Raw genomic sequence first — 17,022 nt, forward strand, 5'->3', positions numbered from 1 at the left:
AAAAAAAAAAAAGAGGTTTCTGGGCTACACGCTGCTGGATGGAAGCATAGACCCACTGCTTCCCAGAGTCCACGGTGAGCCTGGTTCCCAGAGCTGGGGGTAAATGTAGTTCTGCCGTGTTGGGAAGCTGATGTGGGCAGAGCCAGCAGCCAAAGCTGCCATTTCAGTCTTAGTAATGCTGCAGTTTAAAGCAATAGATTTACAATAAGTCAGATTCAGATTAAATAAACCTCTAAATGGTTTACAGTGTGTGTAAAAATGTACATAGGCTTGGAAGAGAGAGGAAAAGGAATATAGACAGTTATATAAAGAAATAGTTTAAAAAAAATAAAGTCTTTAAAGAGACATTAATGGGGGCTGGAGAGATGGCTGAGTGGTTAAGAGCACTGACTGCTCTTCCAGAGATCCTGAGTTCAATTCCCAGCAACCACATGGTGAGTTACAACCACCTGTGATGAGATCTGGTGTCCTCTTCTGGCCTGCAAGGACACATGCAGACAGAACACTGTATGTATAATAAATGAATAAATCTTTAAGAGAGAGGAGAGAGAGAGAGAGAGAGAGAGAGAGAGAGAGAGAGAGAGAGAGAGAGTAATGGTAGTATAAAAAATAAGTCACATAAAGATGGATATTACACAGAGAATCAGATTGTGTTGTCTTTGGAATTTTTAACTACAGATATATATACATATATATATATATATGTATATATATTAAAGGTATCTTAACTTCACAATTTGGATCTAAGGATATGTTGCTTTGGAAAGGAGGCTCTGCTTTTGTTTCCACAGGAAGCAAGAGGCTATGGCTTTGTTCCAGGTTAAGATACATCAGGTTTAACCAGCCAAGACCCCCTGAAAGGTCTCTGATGACACCATGGCCCAGATCATCCAACGTCCAAAATCAACTTCAAGGCAACTGGCTCAGAGAATGCAGTCTCACAGACTACTCTAGTCAAGATTTGATCATAATCCTTAATTTTCTCAGGATCCCCATAAGATTGCCAGTGCTCTTATCCAGCAGGAAGTAATATGAGAAGTTATGCCCAAATTCCCAAAATATTGTTTATAAATGTCTATTTTTATTTAAAGAGGGTTGATTATAAATACAAGCTCTTTTTTTTTTGGGGGGTTTTCGAGACAGGGTTTCTCAGTGTAGTTTTGTGCCTTCCTAGAACTCACTTTGTAGACCAGGCTGGCCTCAAACTCACAGAGATCCACCTGGCTCTGCCTCCCAAGTGCTGGGATTAAAGGCGTGCACCACCACCGCCCAGCCAATACAAGCTCTTTCTAAAGAAGAAAAAGGGACAGTATACATATGATAGGATGAAAGGGTGGATTAATGGACCTACTTTTAAAGAGTAACAACTTGTTTGAAATGTTTTACATTGCTATGGATTTTAGTTTATTGATATAAATTTACATTTGATTTTGTTATGCTATATATATATTTCTATTCTTGTTTAAGGTATTATGTTTGTGTACCTCATTTGAAATTATAGTGGATAATTAAGAAATACAGAGTAATAATTAGTTTTCTATGATAGTCAAACTTATAGTCATTTTAAGTTTTCTAGGTATACATAGATGTAATTCAATTAGGTTAGGAAATCTTCAAACACTTCAAAGACCTACAGAATATGACATTTAAAATGTTTTAAAAACAGACTTTTCTGGACAATGAGACATGTCTGCTCCTGGCAGCACTGATTTACTTCAGAGAGAAGATGGGCATCGAAGATACTCCATATGGAGTTTATCTTCTTCTTGGCAAAAATAGCCATTTGGGGAAGAAACTGTTCTTGCCTGGACTGATTGACAAAATGTTATATTGACTGGACATTCAGGACCCATAGGAAGGTGACCACTGAACTTTGCAAGACGAGATGGTCCTTTAGGTTCCCAGAAGAAACTGCTAGACAGTCTACAGGACACAGAGAAGTGACTGAAAGACTCTAGGCCTGTAGGCTAAAGAATGGATTCCCCAACATAGCAGAAGAACTTTGGATAACTGTCCACATAGCCAACTGTCTTTGTCATTCTAGAATTTTGGAGGTTGCTTACAATGCTCTTTCTGTTTACTTAGGTAATATTATATTCTTCTGGGGTCTTTGATGTAGTTGAAGACTAGATAGTTATAATTTTTCTTGGTTATGATAAAAGATAAATTAGATAATAAAACTTTAGACTCACAAATATAGGATAGAATATTTTCTTTAATTTTGCCAAATACAAATAGACAAGATATTGTGACTGTGATTCTTTTTTTTTTTTTTTTTTTTTTTTTTGGTTTTTCGAGACAGGGTGTCTCTGTGTAGCTTTGGAGCCTATCCTGGAACTCACTCTGTTAGCCCAAGCTGGCCTCGAACTCACAGAGATCCACCTGCCTCTGCTTCCCGAGTGCTGGGATTAAAGGTGCACGCTGCCACCACTCGAGTGACTTTAATTCTTTTTTTTTTTTTTTTTGGTTTTTTCGAGACAGGGTTTCTCTGTGTAGCTTTGCGCCTTTCCTGGAACTTTGGAGACCAGGCTGGCCTCGAACTCACAGAGATCCACCTGGCTCTGCCTCCCGAGTGCTGGGATTAAAGGCGTGCGCCACCACCGCCCGGCGACTTTAATTCTTATTGGCTCCTGAAATTCTTTTCTTTGTGAAATCAAAACTCCTAGTTTCACCTAAGTAGAGGTCTCTGAGAAGAAGTCTTCAGGCTGCTGCAGAAGACAGCCTTCAACTGCGTCTTTGGCCTTTGCCTCTGTTGACACTATACATCTGTAGCTGGAAGTTTTCCTGTATCCTGCCTGGTCCCAAGGTCCTGCAGCTGCTTATAAAATAATCACTCAGAGGCTTATATTAACTACAAACTGTATGGCCAATGGCTTAAGTTTCTCTCTAGCTAGCTCTTTCATCTTAAATTAACCCATTTCTATTAATCTATGTTTTGCCACATAGTTGTGGCGTTACCAGTCTGCTAGCATATTGCTCCTTGGGCATTGGGCTGGTGTCTCTCCCACCTCTGCTTTCTTCTCTCTGTATATCTGCTTGGATTTCCCGCCTGCCTCTAAGCTGCCTTTCCATAGGCCAATGCAGTTTTATTTATTAACCAATCAGAGCAACACATTCACAGCATGCAGAAAGACATTCCACAGCATAAGTATGTATTTATTTATACATGTGCAGGCCTGCATATACACACGTCTATGATCTATCACTCCTCTTTACATGAGGTAGCATTCCAAACACATGATGTTGTACACTCAACTTACTCATCTGGTAAGCTTTTACCATGTGCCGGGCACTGTTCCCAGCAATAAGACAGCAAACACTAAGGAACAATGTGCTTGTCCTTAAAGGAGTGTATGCTCTAGTGAAAAGAAACAAGTAATAAACAAATGTATAGTAGAACCATCAGATGCTGGATGAGAGCAGTGAAGAAGTGAGAAGAATATAGCAGAGTTTGTGAGGAATATACGAATTTAATCAGGTAGGTCTTTTTGGTCATGGGACATAGAGGTACAAAGTGAGGAAACAAACCCTAGGGATATCTGGAGACGAGTATCTGGATAAAGAGCAATGGAAGTAAAGGCCTTGAGACAGAAGCCTGCTGGGCTTAAAAAGCACAAAGTCAAGTGCTGAGGACAAATCAGCCATAGAGTGTTTGCCTAGCATGTGCAAAGTTCTGGGTTTGATCAGCATGGCAAAAATAAAAGAAAGGCTGGGAATGAGGCTGGGTGTGGCGGCATAGGCCTAGCTCTGGAGGCAGAGGCAGGCAGATCTCTGTCAGTTTCAGGACAGCATGGTCTACATATAGAGTTCCAGAACATCGAGGGCTATATAAAGACCCTGTTCCCCCATTGCCCCACCCAAAAAAGGTAGAAGGAAGAACAGGACTAGTGGAGAGACCAGGAGATCTTATTACAACCATAGCTTAAAGACAGGCAGGTCTACATGTAAACTGTGTCGACAGCTGTAGCTACTTTGGATCCTATTATTTTAGGCGGGGTTTGGACTTTTGAGGCAGGATTTCACACTAGCCCAGGCAGTAGTGGAACTCTCTCTTCAGCCTAAGCTTGTCCTGCACTCTCAGTGATCCTCCTACTCTAGCCTCTGAAGTGTTGGGAATACAGGTGTGAGCCACCATACCTAGTTTGACTCTTAATTCTTTTTATGGATGCACCTATTTTATGGATGTACCACCATTTATTTGTTTGTTCAATATCCTAGCAATGTACATTTAGTCTCAACTCTTGCTTTTAAAAACAAAAAACCAAACCAAAACAAACAAACAAAAAAAAACAATGGAGTTTGTGGCAGCCAGTTCTAACCTGATGGCACTGTGTTATTGCTTGCCAAGAAGAAATCACTCCATCCCAGTCATTAATGACTCTTCTTTCCGGTTTCCTTGGGTGGTCTGGTTTGTGTGACAATTTATACAGGACTCCCCTGTGGTGGCTAAGGGACTTAACCCAGTACCAGGCACCCCCTAATATCTGTTGATCTTTGTCCTGAAATGACTGTGAGACCCTAGTGCCTGCAGGTGTTGGCCATGTGAGATAAGAAAATGGCGTTACTGTTGTGTATAATGGGGATGAGAAACAACTGAATGGAGTGAAGCAATTTTATCACTCAGCTGTGTATTCCACGGAGCACGAGGTAACTGTGATGCCCACCTCTGGGGTCCACCTCGCTAAACCCTTCCTTTAGCCCCCTCCGTCACTACAGGCTCCTGACTTGGCTCTAAGGCTGTTTGTTGTCCTTCTGCGAGCAGTAAGAATAAATTTGTTTACTCTGAGTTCAGACTGAGTCTAAGTCTTTTGTTTTTTCCCAGTGGATTGGAACCCCACAACAGGAGCATCTTTTGTGCGTAGGGTCCTGTATATTTGCAGGATTTTTCCAGGAAGTGTAATTGCTGACTACGAGCTTTTTATTTCCCATGCTGAAAGCAATTCTGATCAAATTCTCATTCCCCAAAACCAATTTTATTCACTGTTTGCCACACCTCTTCCTTCCAGAGATTATAACAGAGAATTGTCACTTCACATCAATCTTCTACTCTTTATTTCCAGTCAAGGGGCTGGGCTTGTAGCTCGGTGGTAGAGCACTTGCCAAGCAAGCAAACTAGGTTCTACTTCTTCCACCACCAAAAAAGTTGGGAGGTAGAGGCAGAGTTCAAGATCATTTTCAGGTATATACTGAGTTGAAGGCTAGCCTGGGATACATGAACTCTTGTCTCAAAAAAGAAAAAAGATAGCAAGGTAAGAAAGGAAAGGAAGAAAAAAAATAGAAACCCAAACCAACTAACCAAAGACAAACTAAAAAAAAAAAAAAATCCATTTATTACCAACCTAGCAGCCTTGGGCCATAGGGCCCCTCTACATACGGTCGCCTTTCGCGAGCCGAAGATGAACTGAGACACAGGCAGCATCCGAGGTACACTCCCTCCCTTAGAGCCTCGCTGTTCCCCACGTCCATCTTCCCTCTCTGGGGCGCGAAGGCTCCCAGCCTCGCGACAGCTTTCCCTCCTCCACCCACGCCTCGCTGTTGCCGAGCGCCTCCTCCTCCCGTCCTCTCCCCGCCCACAGCTGCGTCCCTTCCCGGCCGCCGTAGCGCGAGCGACGCGGGAGTTCGGCAGCCGCGTCGCCTAGGCAACGGCTCGGCGGCGGGCAGCGGGCGCCAGGCGGCCCCGGGGAGGCGCTCGCGCCGGCGGCCCGGGCTCCGCGAGGGCGACGAGGCGGCAGGTAAGCGGCGGCAGAGCGGGCGGGCGCGGCTCGGAGAGGAGCGGTCCGCCAGGCGGCCGGCGAGGGACGGGCCGCGAGGACGCCGGGCAAGGACGGAGGGCTGGACTTGGTCCCCCGGGCCCGGGAGCGGGCGCCTGCGACGCCCTCTGACCCCGGCCGGGTTCGCCGGGTTCGGGTGGGTGCGCTTTCGGCTTTTATTCTGACGCATCTCTTGAGGCTCATGGGAAAGTTTTCTTTTTTAAATAACAATTTTTTTAAAAGCTCCTTTTCCGTGAGGGTTGGTCGTCGAGTAACTAGGAACTGACGAGAACGTATGCGTGTGCCGCTCTTCGGGGGACCGTCGGGGTTGGACTTATTCCTGTGTCAGTTTTCTCACCTGCACAATGGGGTTATAATGGTAACAACACCTGTCTTGTAAGATGGTCGCAAGTGCCTTTTATGTAAAATCCTCGATACGTGGGAGCTTTCCTTGACGCTCTTGCTACGAGGAACATCATTGAGGATTTATTGAGAACAAGGGCCCGGGCTGATCGCCAGCCGTTAAAAAAAAAAAAAAAAAGTGAATGAGACATCTTGTCCTTAGGGAACTCCACTCCTGTCCGTAGGAAACAGACCTATGAACAGGAATTCGGTGTAATTTGAACTGTGGTTTTGCACGTACAGGAAACTGAACGCCGAGAGGGCAGTTGTAGACCTTCAGAGGTGAGAGCGGTGGTCCTAGGGGATTACACAAGAAGGTTACTTCCTAAAGGAGAGATGAAGCTTGCCGGTGTGTTGGCCAGGAGACGAGGCTGGTGACATGCCCAGTGTTAGGAAGACAGAGCCCTGAGGAGACAGCCTGACTTGTAGAGAATCTCTCAAGAATTTCAGGCCGGAAGAGAATCTGAAAGGTAGAACTAGTCTCTACTTGATGTTTGAGAGACAAGACTCTGCTCTTCCTGACAGACTTTTTTTGGGGTGGGGTGGTGGTGGTAAAGGAAGTTAGGATTTTATTTTTGGGGCCTTCAGGAGATTGCTTGTTTTATACAGGGTCTTATGGTCTCCAGGCTGGCCTTGATGCTGCTCTGTAGCTGAGGCTAGCCTTGAACTTGTGTCTCCATCCCCAGAGTTCTAGGATACAGGTATGAGCTGGCAGAGGATTCTAATCAGTAGGTGAGTGTGCTTGATCCCTCACCCTCTTTGGTCTCATCACTCTTATTTTTGTATGATTTTTTGAGACAGGGTCTTACTGCATAGTTCTGACTGTCCTGGATCTCGCTCTGTAGACCAGGCTGTCCTCAAACTCAGAGACCCGCCTGCCTCTGCTCCTGAGTGCTGGGATTAAAGGCATGCGCCTGGCGGTCTCATCACTCTTATTTTTCCCTTTGCAGCCATTTATTTATGGTGATTCAAAAACCAGATACAGAATATTGTCATAGACCTTTTTCTTTTTCTTTTTTTTCAGAGCTGAGGACCGAACCCAGGGCCTTGCGCTTGCTAGGCAAGCACTCTACCATTGAGCTAAATCCCCAACCCCATCATAGACCTTTTTCATTATTGAAATTAAATACCCGAGACTGGGTAGCTTTTCTGACCATGGCCTTTTTATAGCAAAGTCCTGAGATGGCTCAGAGTGTTGCTTATTACAAGATGGGGAGTTTGAGGAGTCCCCTTTTTGTGGTGCTGGAGGTCGAAGAGACAGATCTTGCCTATATGAAGCAGGTGTTCTGCCTTTGAGCTGCATCCTTGACCTTCTCGCACAGAGTCCTAGTACTCAGTCACAAGAACCTAATGACCTTATCTAATAATGTTGATTCCCCCCCAAAGGTCCCACCTCTAGACACTGTATTCAGACAGTCTCCAATCTCCTCACCTGCCACCTCACAGTGGAGGTGAAATTTCAACACATGAACCCTTGGGAGATACATGCAAACCACAGCAAGTATGAGGTGCCCAGCACTGTGTGGTACTATGAGGAGAAAGCTGATCCTTATCGTGGCGATGAGAACTTGGGTAGGAAGCGATGCCTCTGACTAGTGACTGTGTGATGTATTAATGGAGTCCTCTGGGCAGGTGAATACAGTCTAGTTTGGAGGTTTGGGGAGGGAGTAGTGTGAGTTAGCACTGTCTGGAGAGCTGGTAAGAATGATAAAGGGACAATATTCCAAACACATTCAAAAGCAATGTTACAGAGCCCTGCGTGGTGGCACTTGCCTGTTTTCCCAGCACTTGGGAGGTGGAGGCAGGAGGACCAAGAGTTTAACTGGCTACATGCAAGTTCAAGGCTAGGCTGGGCAAAGTGAAACCTTGTTTTAACATATACATATTCACACACAGGTTCATTAGTTTGTTTATTTTGAGACAAGGTCTCACTGTGTAATTAACCCTGTTTGGCCTGGAACTTGTTTTATAGGCCAAGCTGGCCTAAAACCCACCGAGATTCATCTGCCTCTGCCTCTGCCACCAGGGTAGTAGGATTAAAGGCGGGCCACCACACCTGGTGTTGTTAGTTTATTTATGGTAGTGAAAGCTGTTCGCTACAACTGGAGGTGGAATATCAATACTGAGCAGTTGTGGTGCCTCCCACCTGTAATCCTAGCACTCAGGAGGCTGAAGCAGGAGGATCAGGAAGGAGATTTAAAAAGGGCCCAGATCTGAGGGTTGCTGCTTTGCACACTCTTGGAAGAACTGTTCACTTAGGTGACACCAAGAAGAAAGGGCTCTGGAAGAGGAAACCAAGAGTGTGGTAATGAAGGCCCAAGGCAGAGGTCAGCTTTGCTAGATGCCACCGAGTAGCAAGTAGGAGAAGTTAGGGTTAGAATGTGCCGACTGAGTAAATAAGTTCCAGGGGTCACTGGGGACCTGACTGAGCAGATGTGGTGAGTGGCGGGGGCGGAATCTATAATGTCCCAGCTTCCAAAGGTTTGGTGTAATGTATCAGTAGGATGAGGTGAGAGTGGGATGTGAGAAGACAGTGTAGGCAGCTCCGAGAAGGCTGGCTGTGGAGGGAGGGGAGAGGCTGGGGAGCGATCGAGGAGTAAGGGAAGGTTTTTTTTTTCCTTTTTCAATAAAGCATGGGAGAGCGCTTCAATGCAGTTGGCATAGAGCTGGTGGGAGGGAAAGGCTGAGAAGACATGGGAGCGGAAGGAGAAACCGATAGCACAACTTTCTCTGGAAGGTAGGAGTGGCTGGGCTCGGAGCAGGTTAGTGCCAGCAGACTGCCCAGGTGGAAGGCAGCAAGCTCAGACAAAGGTGTGTGTTAGTGTGGAGAGCCAGCCGGCTCTCGTTGTTGGCAGATTGCGGGCCTTTTCGAGCCAGTATCATGCTAAGCACTTCTCTGAGTATATTAAGTGCTACTCTCAATATAACCTGCTCTTTTGGTGGGGTGGGTTGCTGCGGTTGAGGGCCTTGAGTGTTCTAGGCAAGCAGTCTACAATCCTTCAGTAAAACAGCCTTTTTTTTTTTTTTTTTTGAGACAAGGTTTCTCTTTGTAGCTTTGGAGCCTACTCTGGAACTCACTCTGTAGACCAGGCTTGCCTTGAACTCACAGAGATCTGCCTGACTTTGCCTCCCCAGTGCTGGGATTAAAGGAGTGCGCCACCATGCCTGGTTATAAACACCTTGTGAGACAGGCCCTGTTATGATCTCCAGTTTATGGATGAAAACTATGGTTAAATGCTTACCTGAAATCTCATTATACTTGGGTTCTGTGTTTCAGTTTGCTGGGCTTTTAATCTGTGTGTGTGTGCAGGTGTGGTGTTCTGATCTATCACTCTTCATCTTTCACTGAACCTAAAGTCAGGCTGGCAGTCAGCCAGCCTCGGGGATTCCCGTTCTCTATCTACCATAGTGCTGGGGTTGCAGGCATACACAGTCTTACCTGCACTTTGTATGTGTATATATGTACCTGAGTGTTTGTATGTGCACCACGTGCATGCAGGAGCCCTGGGAACTGGAGTTGTGAGCCACCCTGTGGTTGCTGGGAATCAAGTCTGGGTCCCTGGTAATAGGTAAATAGTAGCAACTGGTCTTAACCTAGAGCATTTCTCAGCCTACCCCATCTTTTTATGTGGGTGCTGGGGATTCAAACTCAGATCCTCATGCTTGTTCAGCAAGCGCTCTTACTGAGCATCTTCCTAGCCCAGAGCTTTTATTACCTAGGTGGTAGGTCACTACCTAGGTGGTATAATTCTATACCTTCCGTATTATGTGCTGAGAAAATTCAAGAGATAACTTAAAAATACTTAAATATACTAAGATTAACTGAGCAAACAGCTACAAGAGAGAGAACAGGCCACACCCCATTCTCTTTCTCCTTTTCTTTTTTTTTTTTGATGCCAGGAATTGAACCCAGTTCCTCAAGCATGTTAACCACCTGCTCTGCCACTGAGCCACACCTTCACCTCCCAAAGGCAATAGCCTTGTAATAGCAGTGATAATCAGAAATGTAATTGTAGAAGAAATGGCAGTAGCCACATAAAAGACACATACTAAGCAATATACTTAGGCATGCTGTGCCTAACCACATAGGATAAAGTTGGTTGAGAGGTGGGAAGACCAAACGAGAATGGACGGTAGGACAAGGAGGTGGTTTTCCCAGGGAAAATTAAGGGTGTTGGTATCGCAAAGGGGGCAAGTGGAAGCCGGTACCAGTAGTAGGACATCATCAGAAAGTCTGCAGAGATGTTGCCGTGGTGATTTATGATGTCAAAAAGCTGGAAACAGACGTGTGATGGGCAGTTCAGTCATAAAAACAGAACTAGGTGGCAGTTATGCACACTTGAAAGATATCTGCACCGTGTGATTAGGTATAAGAGGCAGACTCTTCACACAGTATGCTTCTAATTTTTTGAGGGAAAAAAAATTTTTTTTTTTTTTCGAGACAGAGTTTCTCTGTGTAGCTTTGGTGCCTTTCCTGGATCTCACTCTGTAGACCAGGCTGGCCTCCAACTCACAGAGATCCGCCTGCCTCTGCCTCCTGAGTGCTGGGATTAAAGGCGTGCACCACCACCGCCACCTGGCTTCAAAAAATATTTTTTTTTTGAGAATAATACATATGTAGGAAAAGTTTCTGGAAATATTAGTTCTTGTTTGTTTATTTGTTTGTGTTTGAGATGGGGTCTCACTATGCCATCTGACTGGCCTGGGACTTGCTATATAGACTAGGCTGGCTTCTGCCAGTTCTGCCTGCCTCTGCCTCTGCCTCATTTTTTTGTTTGTTTTTTTCAAGAGAGGGTCTCACTGTTTAGCCCTGGCTATCCTGCAACTCACTAGGTAGACCAGGCTGGCCTCGAATTCAGAGATCTGCCTGCCTCTGTCTCTGAGTGCTGGGATTAAAGGCATGCGCCACTATGCTTGGCTTGCCTCTGTCTCTTGAATGCTGGGATAAAAGGTGTGCATCACCAGCTTAAATATTAGTTCTTTAAAAAAAATGTTTTTAGTGGTTGAGGATTTAGCTCAGTGGTAGAGCTCTTGCCTAGCAAACTCAAGGCCCTGGGTTTGGTCCTCAGCTCCGGAAGAAAAAAGAAAAAAAATGTTTTTAAGGGGCTGGAGAGATGGTTCAGTGGTTAAGAGCACTGGCTACTCTTCCAGATGACCTGGGTTCAATTCTCAGCACCCACATGGCAGTTAGCAACTGTCTGTAACTCCAAGATCTGACACTCTCAAACAGACATACATATAGGCAAAATAGCAATGCACATAAAATAAAAATAAATAAATTTTATTTTAAAATGTTTTTAAAGTTTATTTGTGGTAAAGGACACATAAAATCTATTATTTTCTCATAACCATTTTAAAATATAGGTTTTAATAATGTTAAATATCTTTGCATTGTTGTTTAACCAGTTTTGCAAAACTCAAGATTTATTTATTTTTTTTTAATTTTATGTATATAGCTGGGCAATAGTGATACACACCTTTAATCCTAGTACTTGGGAGGCAGAGACACACACACCTTTAATTGTAGTACTTGGGAGGCAGAGACAGGAGGATCTCGTGAGTTTGAGACTAGCCTGGTCTCCATAGTGAATTCCAGGATAGCCAGCGCTACACAGTGAGACCCTGTCTCCAAAAAATAAAACAAATCCATAATCTATCTATCTTTCTTCCTTTCTTTTGTTTTTTTGAGACAGAGTTTCTCGTGTAAACAGTTGTCCTGGTCACTCAGTAGACCAGGCTGGCCTTGAACTCCCAGAGATCTGCTTGCCTCTGCCTCCTAAGTGCTGGGATATAAGGTGTGGCCCACTACCATAAATCTTTTTTTTTTTTTTTTTTTTTTTGGTTTTTCGAGACAGGGTTTCTCTGTGTAGCTTTGCGCCTGTCCTGGAACTCACTTGGTAGCCCAGGCTGGCCTCGAACTCACAGAGATCCGCCTGGCTCTGCCTCCCGAGTGCTGGGATTAAAGGCGTGCGCCACCACCGCCCGGCAACTACCATAAATCTTAAAAAGAAAAAAGAAAAGACAAAGAATTTTCAGGGTCTGGATGATCTCAGCCTATCACCTTCTCTATTCCACAACCCGAGATCTGCTTCAGAGCATTCTGGAAGGAGCTGGTTGCCATGCTGGCATTTGTAAATAACTCAACACTTTGAATTTCTGAAAGATGCAAGTCTATACTCTCATTTTGTCCTTGAAACAGCTCCATGAGGTGGGCAAAGATCATTCTCCTTTTCAGAGGGGAAACTAAAGGTGAGGATTCAGGAGACCCCTTCTGGAAGCTGTGTCCTCGAAGTCCTGAGGTCTAATGTCTGAGCTTTCCTATGTAGTTCCTATATTTTTGTCCTCCCTCCCTCCCTCTTCCTTTCCTTCCCACCTTTTCCTCTCAGATTGAAACCAGGTCTAGGCAAATGATACAATGCTGAGCAATAAATTCCCTCCACCCTGGTCCCATGCTTCTTTTGACACAGTCTCTAGCCCAGACCAGTCATGAATTCCCACTAAGTAGGGATGATGACTTTGACCTTCTGAACCTACAAGTGTGCTCCACCATGCACAGGTTCTGGTGGGGACCACACTCAGGGCCTCAAGCATGCTATGCCAGACAAGCAAGCACTCTGCCAACTGAGCCATGCCCAAGCCCCTGTTCTTCAAAGACTTTAGGAGATAGGTTACAAAGACCTTTTAGAAAAAGGGAGTTACAACAATCCTGTCTTGCTCCTTTCATGATTACAGACTCTCTACCAGGATTCCCAGCTTTTCTCTTCACATCGATTCTTGGAGAAACTGTTCAAAGATGGCAGCGTCTGTGATTCTGTTTTTTTTTTTTTTTTTTTTTTTTTTTTAACATAGTAGGTGCATTCAAGGGTGCACTTAAAGAAAATCTTTGCTTTATATATACTTTGACAATTTCATAAATGTATGACTGTGTTTGTGTGTGTGTAACCAGAGTCCAGTTAGTGCTGCCTGATGGGAGGTTGACAGATTATGTAGGGCGCGTGCATTTATCCACAGCTGTATTGAGCTCCTGACTATAAAAGCCTGTTATGTCCAGAAGACAGCACTTCGCAACACTCCTCCCCACCCTCTGCTCATCATTCTTTTTTCCCCTCTCTTCTGCAGTGTCCTCAAGCCTTGGGCGTGGGGAGTATGATACAAATGTCCCATTTAGGGCTCAGTACTCGTGGTCACTTGTTCTCAGCATTTTGACAGTTATGACTCAGTTCATTAACCACTGCCTAGTGCAGGAAGAAGCTCTGAGGAAGGTCAAGAGTAACACAGATGTATAGATAGAAATATTTAGAAGGCAGTTTGACACCATGAAAAATTTAGCAAAAATGACAACAGTAGCTTCCCCTCTAGGGCCTATGATGTCTCCACCCATGGTCTTTTGACAGGTTTATAGTCCCAGGCACGAACTCCCTCCTGGGAGCAGGCCTCAAGTCCAAGCAGAGAGTGGCTGGTTACTTCCGTAACGGTCATGCCACTACTGCGCTGGGTTGGTGTTGTAGTATGCAGGGTCTGGTGCTGGGTGAAATCATTACTATCGTTTCTTCTCCAGCAGCCTGAATAGCACTGTCTGGCACTAGAACTCTAGAAAGACAAAGAATAGCAAGCACTCTTAACTGAGCATCGCTAGACCCCTTACCAATAAATCTTAAAGAAAAATGTCAGCTGAGGAGATGGCTCAGTGGGTAGAGTGCTTGCCTAGTAGGATTGAGGACCTTAGTGCAATCCCTAGCACCCATGTAAAATTTAGATATGACCATGTCTGTCTATAATCTCAGCTCTAAGGAAGTGGACACAGGAGAATCCTTGGGGCTTGCTGGCCAGCCAGTCAAGTTGAATTGGCATGTTCCAGGTTCAGTGAAAGAGCCTGTCCTTGTGTGTGTGTGTGTGTGTGTGTGTGTGTGTGTGTGTGTGTGTGTGTGGTTTTTCAAGACAGGGTTTCTCAGTGTAGCTTTGGAGCCTGTCCTGGAACTTGCTCTGTAGACCAGACTGGACCCGAACTCACAGATCCACTTGCCTCTGCCTCCTGAGTGCTGAGATTAAAGGTATGTGCCACCACTGCCCCAGTGAAAGATCCTGTTTTAAACACACACACACACACACACACACACACACACACACACACACACACACACGCCTTCTGGCTTCTGCATGTGTGAGCACCTATGTGTGTACACACACATATTTATACATGCATGCATACACACACATCTTCTCTAATCTGTATTTTGATCCTGAGACTGCAGAAGAATCCTAAACCCCCACCCCGGGAGCCACCATAATACCATAAAAGAGAATGTGGCTTTCCAGACCTGACTTGCTTTTGCATTTAGCACCCTTTCTTTTGTGAGCCACTTACTGAATTTAAATAATGCTTAATACGTCAAAAAGTTTGGACTGTCCTGGAGAGGTCTGTATAATGGAATTTCCTTCTTTTTCTGACTCTTGTAGTGCTTTGAACTTTTCTTTTTATAGCATTTCTCATGACTAGTCCCTTGCATAATTACTTTTCAAAGCAGTACATGGGTGTTCATTATTAAATTCTTAGCTTGGTGAGGACAGGAGTCCCTCACTGGACCTTTACCCAGCCTTACACATAATTGGGGTTAACCTTTGTTGTTGGAACTAGTGAATGAATCAATGCCCCTTTCTTTTCCTGCTGAGCCCTCTTCAGTAACACTGTCTTAGGAATTCACTGTTAGTGGAGGCTAGTCATCTGGCCTCTTCAATGGGTCAGATTCCGTGTTAGGGGAAAAACCATAAATGTTTAAAAGGTAATTTCAAACCTAAACAAAAGAAGAGCAAACAGTATAAAGCAATCCCTATTACCCACCATCCAGCTTTAATAATTACTAGTATTTAAGAATGAATTATGATTTGAGATGAAGGTGAAGAACATAGGGTCTTAGGGTGCCCACTTTGATTTTCTGGGGAGAGATGCAGGACGTGTAAGATGAGTGAAGTAGACAGAGAGGAGCTGGTGACCCACAGACAGGCCACCCAGCTTTAGTGAGGGGTTATTGTGAGCACGGCATGAGTGGACATACGGAAGTGTAAAAAACAGTGCCCACAGCGTGGTGAGTGTGACTTAGGTGCCACTGCTGCTGTGGGCATCATGCTCATCACTGCACAGCAGGAGAAAGGCAAGTGTGGCAGCTGAGGCACCTAGCTGGTGACCTGGGGTGCCGTCCTTTCCCAACTGTAGTTCTCTTCATAGGAGAATGGGGCTACTAAAGTGTCTAATCTACCTAACCCATAGAGCATCACAGGTTATACACGTAATATATTTCTGAATTAACATTAAGGATAATTTTCCAGAGTATTCTGACTAGAGGGAATCATATCCCTGGAATGTTTTGGGGTAATAAGCTAGTGCCTTATATGGCTTTTCATTCTGAGACTTCATGATCTTCACCCCTAGATCCACTTGTCAGCCCAGCAAATAAATCTTATAACACAATAAGTGCTTTTCCATTTGCAAAAAAGGTGTCTTTTATTTTTTGCCCATTTGTGAGATAGGGTCACTCTATGGATCCTTAGTTGGTCTGATGCTTGCTATGTAGACCAGGCTAGTCTCAGTGTGTGGTAGTCTTCCTGCCTCAGCTTTCTGGGTGCTGGAATTACAGGCATACACTGCCATGCCTGATTAAAATGTTTGTTTGTTTTCATTATTTTTTAATACAGATTCTTACTATGTAGCCCTGGTTAGCTTCCAACTTAGAGATCTGCCTACCTGCCTCTGCCACTGAGTGCTAAGATGAAAGATGTGTGCCTCCAAAGCCCTGCTAAAACATTTATTTCTAAAGCATGAAAACAGTTTCATTTTTATAGCTCCATATATGCACTGGAGTTGAAATTCTTACCAACCTAGTTGATAAAATCATTTTCCTAAGGAGTCTTTGACTAAGGGGCAGTGTTGGGAAACTTCTGTAGCAGAATCTCTTTTACAGTCTTTGAAATATAAACAGTGTCCTTAAGTTCAGCTTTCTCACAGTCATTTGTCAGCTCCTAATTAAAGATAGCTCCATGATCCTCAGATTACTGCATTACTTTCCCCAAAGCCAGGATTTCTGGAGAAAAATCAGTCCTTTATTTTTCTTTTAAAGAAAATTGAGTTTTAAACTGACTGCCTTCTCCTCAGTGCTACAAAGAATTCTGATTATGCAGAACATTCTTCCAAAACAGAAACAGACTTATCTGTCCAGATAAAATTTGATTCTGTGGGAAGAGAAATGGACTACCCTGATGGTTCTAATAAACGTCTGCAGTGTTTGTTTGGACAGGACAGTGAGCTGTCACATCCCCTGGGTCACAGAAACCCAGGCCAGAAAGTCAATGCACTAGACCCAAACTCTCAGGAAGTCTTAAAACTTCAATATTTCCTTTAAAACAAACTAACTAGTTGCCATTTAGGTTTCACTCTTTAAATTTTGGATGGTTGTTTTTGATAGCATAAGTTGGCTGCATTTGTGGTTCATACCATCACATGATTTATAAACTTCAAGGAGATTAAGCCCCAACTTTATAATCCCCAAACCCCAAACAAATATAAGAGCAGTGCCCTAAAGCCACCATTAACCGCACTGGCATGTTGAACTCTTCATTCCCTCCCCCATTATACACACCGACTTCTTTTTCCTGTGTTTTCAATGTATTTGGTTGATGCTTCTTTTCAAGGGAGCTGGCACAAACCCTCTCTGTTCATCTTCTAGTCAGCGTCTTTTTAGAAGGTGCGTTGCTTCTAGTTCAGTCTTCCTTTCCAGTGGATTGGTTGGTTTGCTTTTGACACAGGATCTTCCTACCTAGCCCATACTGGCCTTGAACTTGTGATCCCCCTCCTTCCCTCTCTTCCCATGTATTGGCA

The 17,022-nt window shown here is 44.3% G+C and overlaps 1 protein-coding gene across 4 annotated transcripts in view; it reads left to right on the plus strand.

The window, feature by feature from the left end:
• Positions 1–5,630: 5,630 nt before the first annotated feature.
• Positions 5,631–17,022, plus strand: part of Pkig (cAMP-dependent protein kinase inhibitor gamma) — a 75,234-nt gene continuing 63,842 nt past the window's right edge. The window contains exon 1 of one of the 4 annotated variants that reach the window (XM_052723042.1): positions 5,631–5,732. The gene's annotated coding sequence lies outside the window, so the exon portion shown is untranslated. The other 3 variants (XM_052723045.1, XM_052723043.1, XM_052723044.1) reach the window with 3 other exon arrangements.

This window comes from Peromyscus californicus, unplaced genomic scaffold (assembly GCF_007827085.1).
Source record: "Peromyscus californicus insignis strain IS unplaced genomic scaffold, ASM782708v3 Scaffold_7__1_contigs__length_154581171, whole genome shotgun sequence".
Lineage (NCBI taxonomy): Eukaryota > Metazoa > Chordata > Mammalia > Rodentia > Cricetidae > Peromyscus > Peromyscus californicus.